Below are 27,331 nucleotides of genomic sequence, written 5' to 3'. Positions count from 1 at the left end.
GGGAGGTAACATTTCATGGGCTCAGGTCCTGAACTGAACAAAAAGGAAAAAGCAAGCTAAGCACCACCACTCTCTGATTTCTGACTCTAGACACAATGTGACTAGCTACCTCAGGCTCCACCACCAAGCTTTCCATGTCATGATGGATGGTATCCTCAAGATATGTCAAAATAAACTGCCTCTTCCTTGTTTTTGTCAGATGTAAAGGTAACTAACACAGTTATATTACACATAAAAACAGATTTTATGGATGTGATTAACATTAATCACCAGTTGACTTTTGAATTAATAAAAGAAGGAAGTTTAGGTCAGGTATGGTGGGGAATGCCTTTAATCCCATCACTCCAAAGGCAGAGATAGTTGGATTTCTCTGAGGATAAGGCCATCTTGATTTTTATAAAGCTTTCCAGATCAACCAACTCTACACAACGAGACCCTGTCTCAATGAAAACAAACAAATGAAAACCCAAAACACACAAAAATAAGGACTGGGGAGGTGGGTCAGGAGTTAAGAGCACTTGCTGCTCTTGAAGAGGACCTGGGTTCAGTTCTCAGTACCGAGGTGGTGGCTCACCATTGTCTGTAACACTCGCCAAAGGGGATCTAACATCTTCTGGCCTCTGTGGGCATCAGGCACACACGTGGTGAACATACCTGCGTGCAAGACAAAACAATCACGAACAAAACATAAAATACTTTTAAAAAGTGGAATGTAGGGGCTGGGTTGCATACTTGTCCAGTTAAATCTGAGCTAACCATAAAAGTTAATAACCATAGGAAAAGTCAGCAAATTACATTAGAAAAAGACCATGTTCTTATAGACTTGATGAGTTGATGGAAGGGGAGTACATAGAAAGGAGTTGCCTGTGACCTTGATGACATTACTGTGATCCCCTGGTTAACAATCCATCTGGAAGAGCATCAGGAAGAGCTTCAGGGTGGATTGTCCCTGGGTCTTCCAGGAAAGAACACAGCTTGCCTGACAATTGATTTGGCAACATCTGGGAAATGAAATAACGTGAGGAGTAATGTGGATGTTATTTTTAAACTACTGTGTATTGCTTTTTTCCCACAAATATAATTAGGACATTTTTAATATTTGGAAAAATTGGAAGCTGTAATAAACCTGGAAGGCATCTGTGTGTCTGTGGACTTGCTTTTGTGGAGTAGGTAATAATTTAAGCCATAAGGATGTGGAGGCAACATAGACTTAAAACAAGTCTTTGCAATATCCTAGCCTTTCTTTTTACTTTGTTTTGCCATTTTTATAAACAGTTTTTGTTTTTGTTTTTTTGGGGGTGGGAGTTCAAGATAAGGTTTCTCTGTGGTTTTGGAGGCTGTCCTGGAATGAGCTCTTGTAGACCAGGATGGCCTCAAACTCACAGAGATTCACCTGCCTCTGCCCCTTGAGCACTATAAACAGGTTTTATATACAATTTACATACAGTTTTATATGCAGTTTTCTGTGTTATTAGTAGTCTATCTATATGAATAATTATACCCTTCTTATTCAAATATCCCTCCAAAGCCAAGGGGCTTAATGTCAGTGGGGACTCCAATGACTAATGAGATGTCCTTGGTACATATTTTATGAGTCACAAAGGTCAGAGGTGTATGAAAAGTAATTGATAAGAATAGCCTGTTTAAGTAGTGGCATTTTGAATCTTTGATTGCTAATAATGCTTGGCTCTCATGTCACCAGCTGTTTTTATGTGCATTATGTGTCATAATCCTGACAACAACTCTGAAAGCAAGGGTTACTATTCCAAACATTAATAGTGAAATAAGGTTTGGTTCATAAGTGGTAGAAACCAGGCCTTAAATCACAACATATCTGTGGTGGTATCAATAATAAATGCCCCCCCATAGTCTTGGGCATTCTGAACATTTGGTCTCCAGGTAATGGTGCTGTTTGGTGGGGGGTCACTGGGACCAGGCCTTGGGAGTTTAAAGGTCACACTGTCTGTTTCAAGATATGAGGCTTTAGTCTCCTGTTTTCACTGCCATGTCTTTGCTCTGCCATCAGGAACTCTTGCCTTCAAGCCCAAACAAATTATCTCTTCCATTAATTGCCTTGGTCATGGTATTTTAACACAAAAACACAAAGGTGACTACTAAAATATCCAAATCCAGATGCACACTACCCTAAAGAGCTACCTCCAAAGACAATTTTTAAAGCCTAATCTGGAAATAAAAGATAAGTTTACTGTATTTTAAGTGGGTTTATTTGAAATAATATGAGAGTAACATGACCTCTGCTAGAGACCCAAATATTTCCCCCTTTTTTATTGCAGCTTTAATTTGCATACCTAATTCTTTTTCATAGATTATATAGAAGAATGGCACTTGGGAAAGCAGCTGGTACATGGCAGAAATTGAATAAAAGTTATTTTAAATAGAAAAGAAACTTCAGCCCAGCACTTGTTCAATCTATCACAAATTCTATTTCTGAAACAAAGAAATCCTTTCTGACAGTGCTTAAGAAGAAAGAACAACTGTGAACTATGTAGTCTAACCATGCTCATGTCTGATTGGCTGCCTCTGACTACAATCCCATTGTGTATCACATGAGGCACAGTATAGATATATGCGTGACATTCATTATGAAGATCTACCACAGATTCTTTTCATTAAATATCAGTAGGTTATCAAATATATTCTAAAGTCAGACATGGTGGTGCAGTACTGTAATCTCACTGCTTGGGAGGCTGAGGGAGGAGTACAGTATGTCCCAGAACAGCCAGAGCTACACTGAATTTCAGAGCATCTGAGGTTGTGAAAGACAACCTGCCCCTTGCCCCCAAAAGCCACTATTGTCCGCATATGATAGTTTCTATTATTGTCACATATTTTTGAACATGCAGGGTTAGAAGAAGATGTGGTAAACGTGGAAATGCATTTGTCCTGTGGATAGCTGTAGGTGACAACCTCTCTGTGTCTCTGTCTCACTGCACTGTCTGTCTGTCTCTCTCTGTGTGTGTGTGTGTGTGTGTGTGTGTGTGTGTGTGTGTGTGTGTGTGTGTGTGTGTGTGCTTGATAACTTCAAAGGTTGCAGGCACTTATTTTATGGCATGACCATATTTATCCAACCCATTAAGTTCAGCTTTCAAAACATTTGGAGAAAAGACCAAGACAAGACCAGGAAAGAATAAGAACAATGTACTGAGAGGCTATGATGCATCTTAATTTTAACTGTCCATAAAATTATTAAATGATAGCAGCCATGACAAGCAGCTCTCACTAAGCCCTTGTACTGTGCTGGCCACCGTCACCAGTGTTCTCCGTCCTTCAACAGCAGGAGCTGCTCTAGAAGCAGAAGCAGAGGAAGTCAAGAGACTTATTTCAGACAATGGATCAGTAGGGCAGCCTGTAGGGAATTTTCTTAATTAGTGATTGATGGGGGAAGGCCCCTCCCGTCGTGGGTGGAGCCATCCCTTGACTGGATGGTCCTGGGTGCTATAAGAAAAGCAGACTGAGCAAGCCAGTAAGGAACACTCCTCTATGGCCTCTGCATCAGGTCCTACCTCCAGGTTCCTGCCCTGTTTGAGTTCCTGTCCTAACTTCCTTCAGTGATGAACACTATGATATCTTTGGCAAAGTGTCCTCTTTGCTTTTAGTGTCCTCACCCACCTGGTAAGTTTGATAATACAAGCTACAGTTCTTTCACCATTTCTGTCTCTGAGTTTAAAAAACAAAATGGTACTGTTTCATGTCACATTCACTGGTATGTGCAAAGTGATTCCCTGAAATATGGAATGGAAAAAATTGTGGAATTCAGATCTTGTAGTAGAAGGATCTAGCCATAATAATTTCACCCCTGGACTTCAGAGATCCAGCAAAGTGTATACATGACTTCAGGAAGTATCTGCCTTTTAGAACCAACATCTGCCACCCCAAAGATGGTTGCTTATTCTAGAAGCACATGTGTTCAACCTTCCCCAGAAATCTCATTTGGAAAGGAAATGGGACTATAAAACAGCATTCTGAGCTAGAGGGATGGCTCAGTGATTAAGAACACTGGCTGCTCTTCCAAAGGGTTAGGGTTTGGTTCCCAGTACTCACATGGCAACTAACAGCCATCTGTAACTCCAGTTCCAGGGATCTCATGCCTTTCTGGCTTCTGAGGGCACCAGACACCCACATGGTACACAAGCATATATATAGGCAAGACACCTACGCACATAAAATAAAAATACATTTAAATAAATATTTAAAACAGCACTCCCAAACAAGCTTTATACAGAAATAAACACTTGAATTGGATCTCTATATATTAAAAAATGTAATAAATCCAAAGAGTCAAAAAGAAATTTCCACTGTGAAAAAATAAATTATGAGTGATTTTATTCTTTACTTTTGAACATTTTCCTGAATTTTATAGATTTCTACAATTACCACTGGTTATTTTTTTTACCATTTTGACCATATAATAACCATGCTAATTTTAAAGTAAAAATTCTAAACTTAAGAAAATGTACTTGTCACTTTAGACACAATAAAACAATGGCCCTGTGCTGTGTTTTTCCATATTGTCTCCTAAAGGAAGTGTTCAAAGCTCCTTAAACTGCTCTGAAAATAAAGTAGTAGCTGAGTAGCACACTAGGACCACAGTGGCCATCCTCAAATGGCTGCAAGTCTAGATAGCCCAGCACATAAGAGTACTGTTGCACAAGCAAGAAGACCTGTTGAAATCCCCAGAACCTAGGTAAGGGGCCAGGTCAGGCTGCACACATACCTAAAATCTCCACGCTGCAGGTATGGAGGAGGGAGGAAGGGACAGGAGGTTCTGTGAAAGACCTGTCTCAAGGGAATGAGGTGGAGAACATTAGAGCAGGCCACCAGATGACCTCCTCTGGCCTCCAGGTATATGTGTCCCCCGAGGTGACTTCTGGCCTCAGAGCTTGAGAGACCAGAAGACTGGGATAAAGGTTTGGTTTAGTTTCTGATAAGGCCTGCCTTCTCTCTGTGTCCTGGGATGCTGTTGAGTCCATTACATACTGTAGTAACAGAATATGCTGAGAGGGAGTTGTATATAAACAACATGAATTTATCAGTGCACAGTGTCAAAGGCTGGCAAATTCCAACCACGCTGCTGGACCCCATTCAGCATTTGTCAAGTCCTTCTGAATGCATCCTTCAGTGGAAGGTGGAAAGGCAAAGAGCACGGACGTATGACAAAGAAGGGGAATGGACCCATTTTCCAGGACCTACTTCTGTGTTACCTAACCCACTCATCCACCTACCCATGAAGGCTGAGCGCTCATGAGTTAATCATGTACCAACATGGCTGCAGTGGGAATTAGGTTTTAACCATGTATGAGAAACACACTCAAATTGTTATGACTGGTTTTCATCTTCATGTGTATCTTCAATACTGTGTGCCCTGATTTCTTCAGTCATATTGGGTCACTGCCTGTTTTTGTTTTTGTTTTTTAAACTTAATTCTCTCTTTAAATGGGCTATCTCTGAAGACAATAATGTTCCAAAATACTAGGCTTTACGGCTTTAATTTACTAATTTCATAGTTGGAGGTAGGGAAGCACCTAGTATAATCCATAATAGCTAGGAAACAAAATTGAAATGATCCAGGAAAAACATATGACTTGCTCACAGTGTCTCCAGTAGGGTAATATTAGTGATGGTAAAGAATGGTTCCTCAACCATAACACTGACCTTTGCTTAAGTGGGCTGTCCTGGGCTAAGTTTAGCAGCATGCTGGGTTTCTACTCAAAGTTGTAAGCATTACCATCCCACCTACACTTGAGTTTCAGAAAGAAAAAAAAATCTTCAAGATATTGGCAAGTTCTCCCTAGGGGACAAATCACCCGCCAAGAAAACTACTTATTTAAAATGACTCAAACACAGCACAAAATGGAGACGTTGTGAGCCAGAGGGGTGAGAACTTCATCTTCAGCTTGGCACAGTGGTGTCACCAATTCACTCCACAGGCATTCTCTTTATTTCTTATTTTCTACTATTTAACTCATAATCTTAAATATGTCTCATGGTAGTTTTGTTTTTGTAATTGCTCTTAGATTTTAGGGCATTGTTCATGCTTCTTCACCCAGTTTACTGAGGCATTCTTTACTGTGTGTCTCAAACACTCCCTCTCTTATACATGTTTTATCTCCTTCCTTTCACCCTTATCCCCTCCTCCTTTTATTTTTTAATTGTGACCTTCCATAGCTGTACAATCTCTAAAATCTTCAGATGATAACAGTATCATCTTTCCTCTCCTAGCTACTTTACCCACCCACATTACTTTTTTCCAAGTCCATCTAATACTTAATCCTTATCTGACTCATCCTAATTCCCTCCCACTTCTAATCTTAATAACCAGATTCTGAGTATGCCCCGTGCTATCCTGAGCTGTTTATGCTTCAACAGTGACTGACATCAAAGAGGCTCCTGATATTAATTGGCTAGTATGATCTTTTATTGTGATAACATCAAGTACCTGTGGTTCTTCTTTCAGTTAACACCTGACTCAAGATATAAAATAGGGTTTATACCAGGCACCCTAAGACCTTGGACTAAGGACCTACTTTCTGAACTGTATACTCTACATACAAGTCCCACTTGAGCATTTCAAATAGTTCAAGTGAAAGAACATAGGTGGTAGAAAGTATATAAGACAGGTAGAAAACTAAAACTGGATTCATAAACCCCAACATAAGAAACGAGAAACAGAAAACAGCAACACAGCAGAACTCCTCTAAAAAATATTAACCTTGCAGTAACGAGAATAAGTTCAATAAAATCCCAAACATTGAACTCAAAATAATGATGATGTGTACTCTAAACTACAAGCAAACAGCTGAACAAAATAAGGAAAGTGATGAATAATATAAAAGAGTTCAACAAAGATAAAAACCAATTGGAAATGATGAAAATAAAATAATATAGTTGATTCAAAAAAAAAAACTCTTCAGAAAGTTTCAGTAATGGAACAGACCAAAGCAAAAACAGCTTGAGTTTAAAGACAAGATAAAAGAATGGAACTATCAGACAAATAGAAGGATGAAAGGGGAGTTAAGATACATCTGTGTGGGGTTTTGGATGAGAACGACCACCACAACATCATAAATTTGAATTTCAGCTCACAGTTGTTAGAACTGTTGACGGAAGGATTAGGAGGTGTGGCCTTATTTGAAGGAGGTGTGTCACTATTCACAGTGAGCTTGGCTCTCCTATGTGAATTAACAGTTAAGAATATGTCCCACAGACATGCTTATAGGCCAATCTAATGGAGGCAATTCTTCTATTGAGGTTGTCTTTTCCCAGTTTGCAGTGAAACAATTTTTTGAAAATATCTCTTGACCCCCGAAAGACCAAACTTTTTGGAGACCTCACAGCACAAGTAATAATACTCCTTGAGATCATTTGAGAGTATGTATTTAAGTTGCTATGTTACTGTGTATTTGACTTGTTTGATTTTTAATCTGCCTTTAAAATAACAATGTGACAACCTTATTATGCCTTGGATTTCCCATGTGATCATTTTTTATAACCTAAACTAACCTATAACCTTAATTTTAAATTATGTACTCTTCTACACCCCTGAGCCAGAGTAACAAATATGTCTATTGTGGAAATCATTAGCCAAAAGCTGCCAACAGGTTAAAAGCAATTTTATACAACAAACATCTGTCTTAATAAATGTTGGAAATAACATGTGGCTATAACTTAATGTCTGCTTGTGGTTATGCTTGCTGCTCTGAATCAGTTGAGGTCAATAAAAAGACTTCTTTCCAGGTAAAATTCTGTTAAAGACTTCTGTAAAATTCCTCATTCCTTTCCCTCAAGATGCTTTACTTCTTATTCAGTAAATATAAAGCATAGCCCTTTGTTAGGGACAGCAAGATGAACCAAAGGAAGTTTCAGAACATTTGTTTACACTGTGTGATGATACATCACTGTGATTGGTTTAATAAAGAGCTAAATGATCAATAGCTAGGCAGGAGGGGTGGGGAACTGGGTGGTACTTCCAGGCAGGCAGAGAGAGGAACTCGGGATGAATCTAGGTACCAGGGAGACGCCAGTGGACATACAGTACAGAGGAGAGTTAATCAAGTCATAAGGCAGAATGTAGATTAATAAAATTAGGTTATTTTAAGTAATAAGAGCTTGTTGGACAAGCCCAAGCTCAGGCCAAGCTTTCATAATTAATAGTAAGTTACCGTGTTTTGGAATAATTCTCTTGTACATTGTAAAAATTTGTCACTTGAATTGATTTAATAAAATGCTTATTGGCCAGTAGCCAGGCAGGAAGTACTGGCAGAGCAACCAAACTAGGATGATGGGAAGAGAAGGGTGGAGTCGGGATTCTCTAGCCAGATGCAGAGGGAGCCAGAAATGAACATGCTATGTTAATAAGGATACCGCCAAGTGGCAGAACATAAATAAGGAATAACGGTTAACTTAAAATGTAAGGGTTAGCTAGTAACAATCCTGAGTTATCGGTCAAGCACTTATAAGTAAGATTAAGCCTCCAAGTCAATTATTAGAGAACAGATGGGCGAAAGAAAAATATCTGTTTACATCGCCGTGTTGTTATTTGTGAGCTGGTGGCCCAAAGGAAAGCCCAACTACAGATACAGGACAGGCACAGATTAATACATGTAGGCACAGATTCCAGTATATGCACATATAAGACACAGGTACAATTTGCAGATATCGGGTATAAACACTCCTAACAGACAGATTGCAGATAGGTCAGAAATCAAAAATTATAGACAGAAAAGACACAGAAAGAGAAGTGAAAATTCAAATCGTGCTTGTGACCTTTAGACAAGTACCATGCATGTATGCAACCACACACAAGCACACAGAGAGAGAGAGAGAGAGAGAGAGAGAGAATAGAACCACTTTAAAAATACCAATGAAATTCAAAAAAATCATCATTAGGTCTTTATATATGATTTTTTGAATTTATAGACAAATGTCTTATCAAAATTCAGCCAAGAGGAAATAATCAATTTAATCGGATCTGTAACAAGCAAGAGGACATGCAGCTGGAAGGGGCATGTGCTGGGGGGACAGATATCAGAGTGGATGGATATTTTCTAAATAATTGCATGCATGTATTAAATTCTCAAAGAACAGGTAAACTATTAAGGTTACATTTAAAAAAAAACAGTAACCCAGTTACAGAGTCAGATCTAATGAGGAAAAGCAAACAACAATGTGCATCACCCTATGCTGGTCAGTGACTCCACCTAGGTGAGTTCTCAGGGATACTTTCAATACGTGGTCACAATAACGCTGAGAGACGGGTAATTAAACCTTTTCTAGATTAGGAGATGAATCTGATGGGATAAATGATTTCTAAGGAGATCTCAGAGCTGATAAAACTAAGCAGGCATCTAAAACTCTGTGTTGTTCTTCTGTTAGAATGAGAAGGGCATTGTTATGTACTTATATAGAAATTACACACATTGACTTGGAGAAGATCCCTGGCTTTTTCAAGGCCACACACACACACACACACACACACAATGATGTCACTTCTTAATCTTGGAAGGCTAGTGAGTTTAGCAGTTCATAACTACATGAGCAGAAGTTGGTCATAACTGTAGCAAGGAACTTGAACCGTTTTGCTTCTTCACCTATAATGATCTACTAGCATCTCCTGGAAGTGTTCTAAAGGCTTAACCAGATGCCATGTGTTACATGCCTGCCTCACAGGGCTCCAATAAAGGTCCACTATTACTATTTGTAAATAAAGTTAAATAATTCTATGGAACCCAATTCCTAGGCAGCTTCTTTATACCAAGTAATCAGTGTATTATTCTTCTAAGGCTTCCCTAACAAAACAGCACAAACTGAGCAACTTAAAAGAGCAATTTATTTTTTCATAGTTCTACTTTTCAGAAATGTTAGCAGCACCTCATCCCATGGAGATTCTGGGTAAATCTCCCCCAGGTCTCCCATGGTCCTGCCATTGCCAGCAACCATTGTTCCTTGTCTGACATCTTCACCAATCCACTGCCTGCCTCCTCTCTTCACATGGCATTCCCTCCTGTGTGTTTCACTGTCCACATCGAAGGAAATATAGTATCATCTTAACCAGTTAAACCTGTAACAAAATAAAAACTAAATTAAATAAAAGACAATGCCTGCATGAAGAATGTTTTAAATAAGGGTAAATTGACTTCACATTGTCTCCAAGTTATTAGTTGAGTTGCTGAAAAGGAAATTCATATTCAATCAATTCAGTGTCCTTGGTTCCCACACGAAGGCTGTGATGGGTAATGAAAACAAAACTAGTTCACAGGCTCTTCCTAAATATATCTGTGGAAAATCATGGCTGTGGCTGGAAGGCAAAACGTACCTCACTCCCACTCCTGGGAATCCACAAACTTGGACACATTCTTCCAACTGCAATTGATTTTATACACTATTTAGAGTGAATTCAGTTCCCCCACTTAAGCAAGAAATGAGAGCCAAAAGATTAGAAAATATTTCCCATTATTTTTGCTCATCTGGTTTAGGGGAAATTTTTATATAGGTGAAATTGTTTGCATTCAAGGGGTTGCTTCTCAAAGCATGGATAAGGACCAGGAAAAGAATGCAAGGTATACCCAGAGCTTCCTGGGTCAGGACAAGTTGAATGAAAAGACAAGAGAGTCTTGCTATGCTTATGGGTGCATGCTGATGTTAAATCAAAAGAGCACATGCCAGAGTTAAGGAAAGTGTTCTGCTGATCTGTCTGATGTCTAATTTTCCTATCCTAATGAGAAAGTTGTAAGTGTTCAGACCCTGATATAAGAGGTCAGGAATTTAGAGTGCTGGTAAAACCCCAGCCCTCCCACCCCACCCCCCTCACACACATGCGTGCACAAAAAAAGAAACAAGAAAGGAAGGAAGGAGGAAGAAAGGAAGAGAGAGGGGGGGAAGAAAGAAAGAAGGAAAGAAAGAAGGAAGGAAGGAAAGGAAGGAAGGAAGGAAGGAAGGAAGAAAGGAAGAAAGAAAGGCAAAATACCCATGGCTTTGCTTCCTTTTACTGCCAGGTAGCATCCCAAGAGTAAACGGACACAGCTAACATCATTTCAAGTCAGTAAGATATCAATATGTATGAAACCACTAAAAGTCACATAGCATAATACACAAGACATAGAGATTGTATCACATTAAGGGCAAGGCACAATACAAGCAGTTATAAGCAGCATGAAGGATCTTAGAAGAGCAGTCACGTAGTAAAGATTTAGCTGAGGCAAGCCTCTGAATCTCAAAGTTTGCAACGTGCTAATTGTTAGGTCTTTGAGCCAGAACTACTCATTGTAAACACTGTATAGAATCACTAAATACTTAAACATCTAAAGCATTGTTCCATAAAAATGTCTCCTCTAAAGTCATAAAACACATATACACATGACAATTAGTTGCATGGTACAGCCAAACAAAAATATGATGCTTGATATAAGCATAATGGTGACTATATTTGAAAGATTATTGGAGAAAAGAATGTAATATGTTTAATAAATTATAAACATTTTGAATATATTTTGTGACCCCATTTCCAGTAGACTAAGTTTCCTATTTTTATTGTACTATTTTACTAGCACATTTCCCATGTTATTCCATTAGGAATCTGTCAGATTCAATATGTATGGATTCCAAAATGATGTGGGCAAGTGTTCTTGTGTCCCCTAAAGGGGGCTACTTCCTTGTTATGACAGAAAGTACAACTTCAATGCTATTATTGACTGAAAACCATTTTCATTGATTAGTTTCAACATAAAGTTCCCTCCATCCCTAATCATTGCCACTTTTTCCGTTAGGAACTGAGTTTGCTGAAAACTCTGAGTTTGAGCTTGGAAAACTTGTAGAATGCTAAGATGGGAGGTTATAGACAATATGAGGGTTGCCATGAAGCTAATTGAGTCTTTCGAAATAAAAATGTGAAGACACAATCTGTTTTTCTTTATTCTAATTATCTATGAATGTCTTAAATTTTGTTACTATTCCCTGAGCATGCCCAATAATCTCTTGAATACAGACTGTAAGTCCATCAAATTCCAATAGCTAGTAGTCATTAGACCAAAGCTAATGGGCACTGCAACTCACAGTTTTCAAAGTTTCAAAGATACAAGTAGGGGCTTGCCTTCTTTGATCCTATAATGAAAGAACAGAGGAAAACCTAATTGTGCAAGGCAAATGCTGTACCTTAAATAACTGCAAAATAACAATTTATGACCCTTAAGAAACCAAATTAATTTTGAAGCACAGCATGGGAGAAATTGAGTCCCCAAAGATTGCTGATGACACTCCTTGTAAGATAATGCCTCCCCACTGCTGGGCAGCAAGAAATAAATGCTTGCAGATGAAGTCTGTGGTTTAGGAGCAGGAGTCAAGGTGCAAGGAGTCTGAAATTCAGTAGTTTTACCTCCTACCAAGCATTAAAATGTGAATTGCTGCATTTGGGATTATAAGGGTTATTTCAACCTTTGAAATCTGGATTTGTACCCATACATGAAACAGTTTGAGTAATAAACCCATCTTTACTTCCATGATTGACATCCCTCTAAAACAAAATTCTGAACCAAACCAGTGGGTTCAAGGGATTAAGGCTTTATCCAGGGTATAGGAGTATTTACATCTTATCCCAGCATTCCAAAGAATACAAAAGGATTCTGAGTTCAGAGCCAGCCTGGGCCACATGGCAAGACTCTGCCTCAAAGGTGGAATGGGGATATCGAGGCCTTGACTGTGATGACTAAGAATAAAATATGAATAAAATATAAATAGAACAGTGAAGATAAATATTTAACAAAATTTGAAGTGAAAGTGTGCTCCAAGTTCACTGAAAACAAAAATTTAGGTCAGGTAATAAATTTGACATGTCTAATCTCATGGCTAACTAACCTTGAAAAACAACTAAACATTTTCAGCATCAAAACCACAAATCACTTGTTTTTCATTCATGCATTTACTGGGTGTTTAACTTATGTTGGATGGGTTCATAGTTTTGAGTTGTATATTTGTCTGGTTCTGATCATCTTCTTGGGCCAGTACCTAAGCACAGATTAAGCTTTTACTAATGACCCATTCACTGGTCCAAGTCAGTCATACACTGAAGCCTAAATGTACTTTTCTCCCTTTCTGGGATGGCAAAGGTATGCATGTATAATATTGCTGAAGGGAATACAAAATGGAAGCACCATGGCTGTCAAAGGAGAACATGTCACTTATATCAATATAAAGCCACTACATGGCAGGAAACTACCACTCCAAAAGAAGAAGAGAGGCATGAACTGAATAAAGACAACCCAACAGATATGCTAATGGAGAGGAGGGGGGCCTCAAGAGAGCTCAACACTAGATCAAAAACTATAGCCAACTAAGGAATGAAGAGAAATAGTCTTCCCCAGGAAAGAGCACACCAATTTCATGTCCAATACTAAATGGTCGGCCCTTAAAATATACACACGTGTAAGTAACATTGTACAGACTGAAATGTATTCATGTATTTAGGAGAGAGAGAATAAACAAAGAAAAAGAAACCTTTAATTTGGAAGAGAGCAAAAGGCTAGATGCTCAAGTGTGGGATGGTCTGGAAGGAGAAAAAGGAAGGGAGAAACTATATCATAATACTGTAGTTTCAAATATAAAGTGTTTTTTTTAGATTTTTAGATGAAGGAAGAACTTTTCAGTTTTTTTTTTTCAGTCTTGAAAGGAACCTTAGTCGGGTACCATAAGTCATACAGAAAGCAACCTTAATCAAACTTTATCACATCCCACATAAGGAAATTGAGGCCCCCCCCAAAGGAGATTTTTTTCATACAATGGTGTGACCTATTAGTGTCCAAGTTACCTTCCTAGTCACAGCAGTGGAGCCCAGCAGAGGAATGGGAGGAGCACTCTTACAAACAGAGTTAGCCCCAGCAACAGGATAGAGAGTTCTTTACAAATTTCAAGAATTTTATTAAAAGGAAAAAGTTCTTCAGCCTTCTGGAAATTTCTATCATAAATTCAAATACTGACTGTCAAGTTCACAGATCCCATGACTATTGTGCTTAATCCAACAACATGATTTTTTTTTTTTTTTTTTTTTTGCCAAACCTGATGGCTCATGTCTGTAATATCAGCTGCTTGGAAGACAGAGAGGGGAAGGTCTCAAGTTAAAGTCTGCCTAGACTACATCTTGAGTTCAAGGTCCTCTTGAGTAACTTAGTAAGATTAATTTTAATTGTCAACTTGACACAAGTTAGAACCACCTGAAAGGAAAGTGTCGATGGGACATTGTCTAGATCAAGTTGGCCTATAGGCATGTCTGTGGTGGTTGTCTTGATTATGTTACTTGAGGACCCAGCCTAAAAGTGAGTGGAGCCCTTGCCTGGGTTTGGGTCCAGATTTGGATAAGGGAAGGGAAACTGAACTGAGCAGAATGCATTAGTCCTTTTCTGTGGTGTGGAAGCGGCTAGCTGCTTCAAGTGCCTGCCTTGACATGCCCAAAATGGTGACTAATAACCTGGGATTGTGCTCAAATAAAGCCTTTCTCCATCAAAAATGCTTTTGTTGGAATGTTTTTATCATAGTAACTAGATATAATGAAACTAGAATTTGGTCTATAAAATACAAAGAAAAGAGAGGCTGGGGGTGTACTCAGTGGTCTTGCCTAGTGCGCATAAGGCCATACAATTATCATTTTTATCATATAGTCTATAATTGTTACTACTCTGCATCAGTTACTTCTCTATTGCTGGGAGAGACATTATGGCCAAGGTAACTTATGAAAGAAATAGGTTTTATTTTTTTTCTTTTGTTTTTAATGGACTTGCTACAGTTTTAGAGAATGAGACTGTGATCATCCTGACAAGAAGCATGACAACAGTTAAGTAGGCATGGTTATAAACAGGATATATATAAGCAAGGACATAAGAGAGTTTATATCCTTCTCCACTAGTAGGAAGCAGATGGGGGAGGAAGAGAGAACTAACTTGGAATGGTGTGAGCTTTTGAAATCTCAAAGCCCACTCCCAGTGACACACCTCAGTCAACAAGACCACACCTCCTAATCCTTCCCAAACAGTTCTATCAATGGGGAACCAATCATTCAAATACATGAGGAGCCTATGGGGGATATCACCACATCCGCCTAAAACAAAGTAGAAAATACCCAAAGTTTGACCTTGCTAGTCCCTCATAATTCCTTTTTCCTCTGGACTCACACCAAGGTTCTTTTCAGTTGCTATAATTAAATACCCCCAGAGAAGCAACTCGATGGTGGAAGAGTTAATTTCAGTAACTCAAGGTACCGCCTGTCATAGCAAAGATGTTGAGACAATGGGAGCTAGAAGCAGTTGGCCACATGGTGTCCACAGCCAGGAGAAGTGAACAATGAAATCATGTTAGAGCTTAGCTTGTTGTTTTCATTTTATGTAGTCCGGGATTCCTTGCTGAGAGAATAGCCTTCACACAGTTGACTGTGTCTTCCTACATCAGTTATAACATAACCAAGGTTATTTGCAGCAGGCATGACCAAAGAGGCCTGTCTTCTGGGTGATTCTAGATTCTGTCAAGTTAACTATACTACCCACCGCAACTACCTCACCATTTTTCTCAAAAATTTAGCCCTCCATATTGACAAAGGTATTTTTTTAATTATATGTTCTCTTGCTTCTAAGTTATAAATATATAAATTATCGGTTTTAATAGTTTAACACCAGGGTCTCAAGAGGACCAGGCATGATGCCAGAGTCCTGAATGACTGAGGTCAAATAGAAAACCAAAGGCTGCTGCTCAGAATGTGTTTACTCCGTCCATGAAATAAACTCTAAGACAAAGCGAGGCTTTCACTTACACAAGCATGTCATTCTGGGCTAATAGGCACAGGTAATGAACTGCTCCAAGGAAGGAATGCAAAGGACTGTCATCGGCAGAATAGTGCTTGGCTCTGCTCTAAGTATGAAAAGGAGTTTGGGGTGCAGCAGGAAACATTTCACGTGCACTTGAGCAGCCCAATGTACAAACCTGCGGAAAGAAGAAAAACCCATTTTTGGTCAAGATCCAAACAACAGAATAAGGCCAAGTAGGTGAAGTTACAGAGAAAAAGCAAAGTGACAACTTATCAGAGATGACATTCAGGTAAGACTCTCTGTTTCTGAGAGAAGGGTAAAAGAGAATGATGCTGCCAGGCACACTCCCATGATTCCTACCTCCCCGCCTCCAGCTTCAGTACGGCCTCCTGGAAGGCAGCAGTGCAAGATAAAAGGACAAAACCGGATACCTTGAACTCAGTCCCAGTCTTACCACTTTTAGCTGAGTAACCTTCACTGAATCATTTAACCTTTTCAAGTCTCTCCATCTGTACTCTGAGTTGGATTTTTCTCATAAGCTTGTTCTGAGGAGTCAGTGGTATATTGCATGTGCAGGGTTCTGACCTTCACATAGCAGTGGAGTGGCAGAGAATGGACAGTGTTAGTTGTTACAATTACTATGACTTAAAGTAGAAGAGTAGAGAGGCTAGCCACAGCCATACAGGAAGGGACACTGCTAGGATTGAAGAGTCAACTCTGGCCCAGCAGGACAAACACACATCTATAGGAAGTGTTGTTCAGGCAAAAGGCAAAGGACCCACTGTGGCTGCCCTGTTAGAGTAAAAGGTTACATGGCCAATTAACTGAAAAAATCACGAGGATTTGAAAACCGTTGCCTTCACAGCATCACTGATGAATTGTCCCACAAAGTTCCCCATCAGGTTAGGCTCAACCATCAAGCTGACCAGAGCCCCCTCAAGTGTACCCCATCGTTCACTCTTCATATATGAGAAGGACACTCTGAAGTATGCATTCCTTGGGGGCAGGCTGAGACGCCAAGCTTTCACATTGCTGGCTGTGGGTTGAATATGTATGTCGCTCCACAACTAATATATTAGAACTGAACCCATGTGATAGTATTAAGAAAAGGACCCTTTAAGAGACGACTAAATCATGCAAGCAGAACCCACATGAAAGGATCGGTGACCTTTGAGAAGGGCAGGAGGAGAAAGCTGGGCCCTTTCATGTGATTAGCTCTTCTGTCACAGAAGGACACAGCGTTCTCTCTGCCCTTGGTACTTCCGTCCTATGGATGTAGCAAGGCTTCACCAGAAACCTCGGTTCCCGACACTACCATGACATTGGACTTCCCAGCTCCCACAATCAGAAGAGTAGATTCCCATTTCTTATGAATTACCTAGCTCTGTGCATTTTATTATAAGCACACAAACAGATTAAGACAGGTTTCTTTAAAACAATAAAACACAGAGGAAACCATGTCTAACAAATTCCTTTTTGAGGTATTTTTTGGGGGGGGTGACTTTGGTTCACCTCTGTGTCCCCTTTTAACCCATATCTATTATTTCATTGCACTGAGAAATCTGGGGGTGCCCTTCCTCCTGCCTTACCTCCTGGTCTCAGACAGCTCATTGCCTACATGCTCAGCACAGAGCCCTTGTCTGGCCCTTACTGTCTCAGCAGCTCAGGTATGCTCTCTCCTACTGTGCTGGGCTGATTTGATCTGAGCTCCTCCAGGAAGGACCTCACCATCTCTACTTTCACATAGCAGAGTAGCATGTGAATAGAAGATAGGCTTAAACGTGGATTCTCTATGTTCTAGTTGTGAAATGAAAAACAGCATCTCCTCACCATAACTCCCTCATCTACTAACACATATTGGATTCTCTGGAGAAAAGAAATATCTTACTTTAAATCCACTCTCATGATCTTTTGAAATGAATGTCATTATTGAGATTTTAAACTGAAATACAGGTCATTGCACAAAAATTGCAGAAGTAGATTTCTCTTCCCAGAAACATCTCATTTTAACACTATAGAACATTTTTTTACTAACATGTAGAACATAATAAATATCTTCCACTGGGTAAAAAAAACAAATGAGACTCAATGAATTCATGATGAGACAGAGACAAAGAAATTTGGTAATGGTCTCCCATTTTACCATCAAGAAAATAGAAATCTTAAAACTATTAAGGTTGTCACCAGTAGTGTCACAATTCTGAATCCTATTCAGATTTGATCCCTTCATATCAGCATTTCTAAACTTTAATGATTTACGTATCATTTTTTAAAGATGTTGTTGTATCTACATAGCAGCTATGCCGTTACTCTATAATCTGAGTTAACTCACCTTGCTCTGTGCTAAAATAGGCAACTGTATCTTGAATGTTCATTTAGCTTAATGTGCAATGCATTCGCAGGGCCTCTGTCAGCACATATCTCTAACCCTGGCCCTCCAGATCCTCAGCCTAGAAAGCAGGTAATGTAAAGAATGGGTCTCATTCACACTTGCATAACTTCAGGCCTCCTGTGGGGCATCCTCCCTGTGCAGGACACCAGGCACTGCAAATCACCTTTGATCTTAGGCTTTCCTCACAAACCGAAATAAGGAAAAATACTGCACATATAGTTCCAGCTGCTCAGACTTCCCAGGTGTGATTCTGCCACAGTTCATTGGTGGTGAGCATTTGAGTTCCTTCAGCCTCTGTTCTTTCAAATATATATGGGTGTTTTGCTTACATGTATGTCTGTACACCACAATAAGTATATGGTGTTCATGGAAACCAGAAGGAAGTATCAGATCCCTAGGATAAAGTTACAGATAGTCATGAGCCACCAAGTGGGTGCTGGAAATGGAACTCAGGTCCTTTGGAAGAACATTTAGTTCTCTTAACTACTGAACCATCTCTCTAGATCCCACTTCAGTGTCTTAGATAAATTCTACAACTACCTGCTTCCCAGCCCATTTCTCTCTCTCCATTTCCCGGCACCTTCTCCGATTACAACCCATGTTTTCTCCCATCTCAGTTCCCCTGCCTGTTTCCCAGGAGAGATTTCACCCAGCTTACTAAATAAATTTGTTTACAGCTATTGTCTCTTCCTGAGATAGGTATCACTGTGTATTTTCCTATTTTTCACTATTGCGTCCACATCAGGGGGGCTTCTAATTTACCATGCTACCCAGAAATCCCAGGCTCTAGCTTGAGCCCCAAGACTGAAAAAGAGAATAATAATGAGGGAGGAAATCTGTACATGGTGACTGTAGACACTATTAATTGGGTTTTTTGTTTGTCTGTTCATTTGTTTTTCTTTGTTATTTGCCTGCTGGATTTTGTGGCTGAGCAACCCATATAGGGAGAGCTGCTTGTACAGTCACATCTGAGGGGCCTAAGCTTAGGATTTCAACATGGGCACTTAAGGGCAATGGGGACTCAATTTAGATTATGATAGTGCATTCAACATACTTAAAACTCTGTGAGCATTTGGTTCAGAGTTCAGACAAGGCAATGTACTCAGTATTCCAGTACCCCCTGCTCAGAAAATAGAAGATTGATCTGGTGATCTGATATTCTACTTTGCACAAGGTTCTCTAGCCAAGATCAGCTGAAATTGCCAGCGAAGTGTTCCCCAACAAACACACACACACACACACACACACACACACACACACACAGAAGCAGTTGAGTGAACTGACTAAGAACTAGACACTTTTCTGGAGGTGAAACCCTGAAATCAAAGATGCTGAAGTAGAAAGTCAGCCCCAGCATGGGGATTACAAACATTCACCACCAGGTCCAGCTTGCTTTCGTTTCAAGAAATTGTCTGAGATCAGAAGAAATGCAAAGTTAAGAATAGTGAGCCAGAGAGTCAAGTCCATGGTTAAGAACTTGTTTTCCTCTTGCAGAAAACCTAGGTTTGTGTCCCAGCAACCACATGGAGATTCACAACCACCTATAACTCTGGTTCAAAGGGACCCAATGCTCTCTAAATATATGGTGCACATACATACATACATTCAGTCACATACACACACAGGCACACACATATACACACACACATTTTAAGCAGAGAATAATGGAACATACCTTTAATTCCAGCACTTAAGAGACAAAGAGAGGCAGAGCTCTGTGAGTCTGAGGCCAGGCTGGTCTATACAGCAAGTTCCAGGCCAGCCAGGGCTACACAGCGAGACTCTGTCTCAAAGAAAATAAGACAATGACATGACAGTTTGAATGAGGTGCTCCCCATATTCTAGTCACTGAGTACATGGTAGTCCTGTTCAGGAAGACACTGGGAGCTTGAGGAAAGACTGGCACCATTTCAGGTGTGTTCTCTGCTCCCTGTTTTGTGGTTGTTTCTAGATGTGAGCTTTCAGCTTCTAACTCCAGCCTCCTTGTTTGCCTGCCACCAGCTATCCCCAGCATTGTAGACCCTACCCCTCTGGAACCCAAAGCCCCACATAACTCTTCCTTCTGTTGGCTAGTTCCAGGGTTTTAGCACAGCACTAGAAAAGTCACCAATAAAAACAAGTTAAACCGGCTGGTTCACTCCTGTAATAGGAGCTCTTGGGAGACAAGAACTGCTATGAGTTTGGGGATAACCCAGGCTGCAGAGTGAGACCCTGTCTCAAAAGAAAACCAACAAGAAACGAAAACCGAAAAGAAAAAAGAAAAGGCCCATGTGTCTCAATGAGACTGCATGTACTGCTCGTAATTATACATGAAACTGAGTGCTCCACCACTGTGCCACACCTCCACTCGTCCAAGCTCTTCATTAGTATCTATTCTCAGCTGAATAGTGATTTAGTCTTCAAGCTCCTAGAGATCGGTTCTTCTAGTGTTGGAACAAAAAGATAACAAGCAAATAGAGATGGGTAGGAACACTACTCGATAATCAAAGCCAATGTATCTGTTCCCTGTTCTAAACATTAAAAAAACGCAGGTGCTGCAGAGATTAAGAAAGCTGCTCTAATCCACCAACCCAGAGAGTGCCAGCTCTGTGTGTAGGGTACAGGGCAACATGATTTGGGAAGAGGGTACAGAGAAGGGAGAAGAGCATAGTCCTAACACGGTGGAGCAGCTCATGTGCTCTGAGAACACTTTCTTCCTCAGAGCAGTCCAGCAAAGGTCTGTTTATTTTCCAGATGAGAAAACTTAGGGTAAAGGGATTCAATTTTACATAAGTGGGAAGGTTTGAACTCATAAATCTTCTGCTTTAGCAGACTTTCCACTGTCCTGTACTCCTACTGTTGGGCAATTAAAAATCCTATGGTCAACACTCAGAGTTCATTATCATGGTTTGGGATTTCTCTTCTCTTCTATTCTTTTTTGTTTGTTTGTTTGGTTTTGTTTTGTTTTTTCGAGACAGGGTCTCTCTGTATTGTTTTGGAGGCTGTCCTGGAACTCGCTCTGTAGGCCAGGCTGGCCTCTACCTGCCTCTGCCTCCGAGTGCCACCAACGCCCAGCTTTCTCTTCTATTCTTGATGATAAGAAGAAAGAACATAGATAAGAAAATCATTTAGGGATAACTTTTCTACTAAGAAATGACAAGAGAAATTATAGAAGGAAAAGGAGGCATTCACTCTTTTGATGACTTTAAACTCAGCATACTTGATCTGGAATTTTCTTCCTCAAACAAGAACCCCCTACCCCTGAAAAAAAATCAAGAGATGAGCAGATGGATGGGTGGATAGGTGGGTGGATGGGTGGGTAGGTGAATACATACATAGATAAGTAGAAGGAAACAGATAACCCTCTTTTTAAAATTCTACTTGTCGTTTTTACTTTGCTTCATGCTATGCCTACAATTAAGAGTATGGTTTAGTTGCTTTGTGTGTAGCAGTGAGGGAAATAGTTACAGTCACTGTCTCAGCAGTCAGCTTGCCTGGGTTCAGACTGCCAGCACTACCACACTGAGCAATGTACCATGCCTTCTTCATTGCTAACCAGAGCCCCTACTCCCCAGGTTATTTAGAAAAAAATTAAGTAAGTTATATTTTAAATAAGGGCACAGTTGCTATAGTGTTACTAAATAGGAAAGTCATGAAATTATTTACTGTTTTTAGAAGCTAGGCAAAGATAAACTTTAAAATGGTTAGTTGTATCAAGATAATAGAAACTAAATCATCGCTTTGAAATGTAAATATAGAAATCAATTGCAAATAAAAATTTTAATTTCCTCCTTATAAATATTTCATAATACCAAAGTATAAGCACTAATGGAATTCTCTAGATAGTGTTTAAAATAAATGCTTTGGATTAATACAAACAACATGGGGTAGGGCAGGGATAAGCACAGCCTTTGACAATTTGTAAAAAGTATTTGCTAGAAAAAAAATGTATTCTTCCTCATATAACCAAATGTAACAGTTTTACACTTTGGTGAGTGCAAAGCCATAGCACAGCTGGAAGGGGACGGTGGGAGGGGAGCACAGTGGGGAGCACAGTGATCACCTGGGCAGCACTGTTTTCCCTTTGTGTTTCCTATACTACTCATAAAAGAGCGAGCCAGAGCAGATACATTCTGAGCATGTTCAATTTAAGGACATATGTCCAAAAGGAAAAGGTGGCAGATGCTAATGTTTCTGGGCCTGTTTGGTTCAAGGTCTAGTGCTCATGATCAAAAGTGAATTGTAAGGTAAATGTGGTGGCATATATCCTATAATTCCATCCAGAGAGGCTGAAGTAAAAACAGTGACTCTCTGTTGAGGACCAGACCATCCAGGGCTGTAGTCTGGATGATGAAATCCAGACTCAGAAAAGGAAAAGGGAGGTGGCAGACATGAACCACTCCAGGGCAGGCTCAGTTTAGTATTATAAAAAGCAAGTTTCCTTTGAGTTGCCTGAAGGAGTGAGTCAGTGTGGTTCGGGAATCGTAACTGATTCCTTGCAAGTTTCTCCAAAGAGTTTAGTGAAATAACAAGAACGATGCCAAAGGTGTGCTAGCAGTCTTTGGAAGGGGCTGGAACATTCTCTCCCACAAGTGTGACATTCCCCCTAACTAACAGTCCCAGCCTTGCTCAGCAGCTGATGTGTTCTTTCTGTTTTTAATATAGTTTGAACTTTAATAGATTTGAATTGGTTGAAACATTAAGTGCTCAGCCTTTTTCATCCTATGCTTAGTACCTATATATGTTTGTTCTGCTGCTATAAAAAACTACTATACTATTTTGACCTAAAATAGCAAATCTGTATTATTTTCTGGTCTCTCGTTCACAGAACAGGGCTTGCTTCCTAGTCTGAAATCAAAGTATCTGTGGGTTTGCCTGCCTTTCTGGTAGACTGATGTAACAATTTATTTTCTGGCGTGAGGGTGCCTACTTTCATCAGCTCATGGTTACTTCCTTGTGTTAAAAGTCAATGGCTTTGGAAAAGTCTTTCTCGTATCTCATCTTAGTCAACTTGCTCTCCTGCCCCAAATACATTGTGGGGACACCAGACCTTGAGCAGAGACCCACTTCCCCTTCGGCCTGGGAGTAGGCAGCTTTAAGACAATGTTTACTAAAAACATGTTTACTAAAAACAATACAATGCCTGGGGCAATAAGTTCCTGGAAAAGGCCTGCCCACGGAAACTGCCCTGACCTCGACCTTGTCCAAAGACTAACCGCCTCTTCTGACACGCCCAGATCAGTTTTTGGTGTCAGAGCAGAACCAGCCAGGGTAGAGGAGAGAGCAGAAGCTTCTCTGGAGGGAGCCTTTCTTAGGAAGTTTTCTTGAACCTTTTTGGGGCCTGCTTAAAGTTTTCTTTACATGGTTGAACGAGTCTCTGTGTTGTCAATCCCCGACACCCTCCGCACGTTCTCGGACACAGGCTGCACAGCAGACGCGACATACATGGCTTAAACACAGGGTTTTACCTCCCACAGGCCCAGAGGCTGGGTGTCAAGAATGAGTGTGGTCAGGTTGTGATAGGGCACACTTTCTGGCTTGCAGATGGCTATCTTCTTGCTCTGCCCTTGTACATTAGTGACTTCTTAGAAAGGCACTAATCATAGCATCATGAGAGTCTCCCACTCCATGAGCTCCTCTGACTCTGCCTTTCAAAGACCCTGTGGTGGTTTGAATAGTGTCACACAACAGACCTCCATGTGCACACACATGCACACACACCCACTCACAAATATATAATATATAAATATATATATATATATAGAGAGAGAGAGAGAGCAAATGTAAGACTAAATTAGCAGAATTCATGAAAGAGAAAGATGTTATATATGCTGCATGTGCACTTAACATAAATCAGTAGACTTTGAGTAATGAAGTTACTTTCAGTAAAGTAAGAGGACCTTGTCCAATCAGGTGAAAGACTTAAGAGAAAAGTCTGGTATCCCCTAAAGAAAAAGAATTTCAGGGCTGAAGAGATGTCTCAGTGGTTAACATCACTTGCTGCTATTGTGGAGAACCTGGGTTCGACTCCTAGCACCTCCATAGTGGCTTAAAAACTGTAACTCCCAAGAATTTCCATGGTGGACATTCATACACGTAAAATAAATAATGTTTTAAAAAGGATCTCTGCCTTCAGACTTGCATTGCATGCATGGATAAAAAATTATAAGATATTCTCCTATGGAAATTTCCAGCCTCGGTGGTTTTGAAGCTAAATCTTGCTATGTTGTCCAGGCTTGTCTCATACTACAAAGCCTAGGCAGAACATGAAGGCATGCCAATCCTCCTGCTTCAGGCTCCCAAGTGCTGGGATTGCAGGCATGAGCCACTATGCTTGACTAAAATTTTTATTATAGAAATTTAGAAGTTGGATGTGTTTCTGTGAAAAACAATAGATAGTACTATGTTAAGATGGATTCTGAAATTGTCATAACTCAAAGCCAGGCTCATACAGGAAGGTCACTATCAGCTTCAGGCAAGATTGTTCTACACAGGAAATTCCAGACCAATCTAGGCTACAGAGTGAGACTGTTTAAAAAAAAAAAGTATAAAATAGGGATACATGCCTGTGAGAATATAGTTCTCATGACAGAAATTTGTTTGAAAATGATAGTAATGGAACTGTCTTCTTCCTAGTGTGCCAGCCTTGGTATCAGGAAAATAAGTATTTCTCCTGTAGGAAAAATGAAACTCATGAAAATTAAAACATAAACAAAAATTCAAACTTTTATTCACCTAGATATATACACAACTTTCAGTTTCTCACAGGCTTTCCAAAGACCCAAATACCAACAACTTTGTCTTAAATTGTGTTCTGATTCTTATCTTCTTAGCACGTGACCATAGGTCAGGCAAAGGCCTGGAGTGAACCTTGGGAAACCAGAAGGGTCCCAGTGGCCTTGTTAGACTTGGTATAAGTGGAGCTGAGCAATTCTGACATGTAAGATCCTGTCCTAGTGTGTTTTCAGAAAAGAGCAAGGAGCAAACAAACCAAGAATTCTGCAGGCTGTACCACTGAGTTGGGGTAAGGAAGAGAAAAGAAATGTGCTACCACTGTAATTCTCAAGTTGTTATTAAAATAGAAATCTGTCTACTCAGTAGACTTCTCTAGCTTTCAAGTGTCTAATAAACGAGCCCTGTGAACCCTTGACCCCTCAGAAGTACTTCAGTGCTGTGTGGTAGTTTGATTGTGTTCTGACAAATAAAGCTTGCTTAGAGTCAAAGGGTAGAGCTAGCCACTGACTATAGAGGTTTGGAGGACTGTAGCCAGAGAGGAGACAGGAAGTGGTAAGACTTGGCTGAGAGAGAATCTCGGCCCTTCTGGACAGAGGAACTGAAAAGGTAGGAAGGGACTTGGGGGTGCTCCCTGTCCTATGATCTTTCAGGATCTTATCCCAATATTTGGCTTGTGGATTTTTTATTGATAAAGATTAATTAGATTAATACGTCACATCTGCATGTAAACTAAAAAGTGGCATACTTTTATGAAGGATTAGAGAGTAACGTCTCAGGTTTTATTGGCCCCTTCTCAACTCTAGTTTATAAACAGAAGCAACTGAAAGCCACACAGAAAAGGATCCACATAGCAGTGTGGCACTGACTTGAACCTTAGTTCTTACCTGCCGCAGACGTTGCACATCTGATTGTTTCCTACCACGCTTAAATCTCTCAAAGTCATTTGTAGAATCAGCTACACTAAACAGGCAGCTATACTAAACTGCAGCCATGAGGATGCAGTGTTTGTCATTCCTCTCCATAGACAGCAGATCTTGACCACGATGAACATGGTAAATTTTGATTGCTAGACTATGCCCACTTATCTCTAAATGTAGAGGAGAAAGACCAGACATTTCTCAAAAGAAGTCGTCAACAGATGAATGGAAAGAAAAATGTTTAGTATCACCAATCACCAGGGAAATTAAAACAAGAAGGTACTGCCTCACGCTGCTTAGAATGACTGTATCAAGAAGGCATAAAATAACGACACTGGGAGGATGTTAAAAAGGACTCTTCTGCGCTGTTGGAGAGGATGTAAATGAGCTCAGTCAGCATGGAACACAGCATGCAAGGTTCCTTAGCAAACTTAAAGAAAGAACTACCATTTGAACCAGAAGTCCAACTCGTGAGTTACAAAGAAAAAGAAAGCAGAGTGCTGGAAAGTCATCTGCATGGCTGTGTTCATGGCAGCGCTGTCACAATCATCAAGCCAGGGCAGTAACCTGAGTGTCCATCACCTGATGAAAGCATGAGAGAAGTGAGGCACATATATACAGTACGACACTCCTAAAAAGGAATGAAGTCCTGTCATTTGGAGTAACACAAGAGGAAAGCTCATCACGTTAAGTGAAGCAAGCCAGTCACAGACAAATGCCACGAGATGATGATAATTACAGGAGGGGTAGATGATAATTACCGTGCTTTCGTAGGGAAAAGGGTCCAGCCAAAGAAACGCACCTTGAGAAGAGCCAAAGAAACACGCTTTGACCGTGCAACCAGAACCAAAGAAATGTACCCTGACCCTGAAACCAGTGCCTAAGAAACACACTTTGTCCCTGGAATCAGAGCCAATGAAAGAAATACACCCTGGCCCTAGAACTAGAGCCAAAAGGCTAAAAAGGACCAGAGAAGGAAACACACTTTGGCCCTGAAAGCAGAGCCAAATCTGACCCCAATCCTGTGCAGAAAACCAATCCCTGAGCAGGAGACCTAGCCATCCTAAACTCAGGGATTGAAATCTGATCAATCCCTACCCTGGAAAACTCCGCCCCCTAAAGATCCCCATGTAAACCCTGTGTCTTGTTCACCTTATGGTTGTTTTGGCTGCCAGGGTCCCTGGCAGAGGATAGCCACTCTCCTGGATTCTTCCCTCCCAATACATCTCTTGAATGGGGTTTGGGTGAAGAAGACCTTCTTTCCCAGGAGCAGAGATGACCCAGAGCAGAGGGGAGCAGGGCTGTATCACTTTTCGCCCAGGTAAACTCCTGGCTAACTCCGCTCTCTGGGGGACTACAGCCAGACTGTAACAACTTCGAGGGAGAAACCCTCTCCTGCTGGAGCAGAACTGATACACTAGGGAAGCCTCTGCCTGAAGCAAGGCTGTAAGCTTCTATGCCCTTCTGTGACCTAGGGTATTCCTTGGCTCCTGATTGCCTTTCCATCC

The 27,331-nt window shown here is 40.4% G+C and overlaps 1 long non-coding RNA gene across 3 annotated transcripts; it reads right to left on the bottom strand.

Moving 5' to 3' along the window:
* Nucleotides 1-323: 323 nt before the first annotated feature.
* LOC106021060 lies at nt 324-27,264 on the bottom strand. 3 transcript variants are annotated; one of them, XR_005871394.1, is made up of 5 exons: nt 26,976-27,264; nt 15,806-15,975; nt 9,889-10,078; nt 4,063-4,173; nt 324-654 (listed from the first exon to the last, which is right to left on the bottom strand). It is a non-coding gene; the product is annotated as an uncharacterized LOC106021060 (long non-coding RNA). The 3 variants fall into 3 exon arrangements; XR_005871395.1 differs by lacking the exon at nt 26,976-27,264 and adding an exon at nt 19,868-20,224; XR_005871399.1 differs by lacking the exons at nt 324-654; nt 4,063-4,173 and having other exon boundaries at nt 9,831-10,078.
* Between the last annotated feature and the right edge of the window lie 67 nt (nt 27,265-27,331).

This window comes from Mesocricetus auratus, unplaced genomic scaffold (assembly GCF_017639785.1).
Source record: "Mesocricetus auratus isolate SY011 unplaced genomic scaffold, BCM_Maur_2.0 Super-Scaffold_4256, whole genome shotgun sequence".
NCBI lineage: Eukaryota > Metazoa > Chordata > Mammalia > Rodentia > Cricetidae > Mesocricetus > Mesocricetus auratus.
This window is presented reverse-complemented; position numbering and strand designations above follow the sequence as displayed.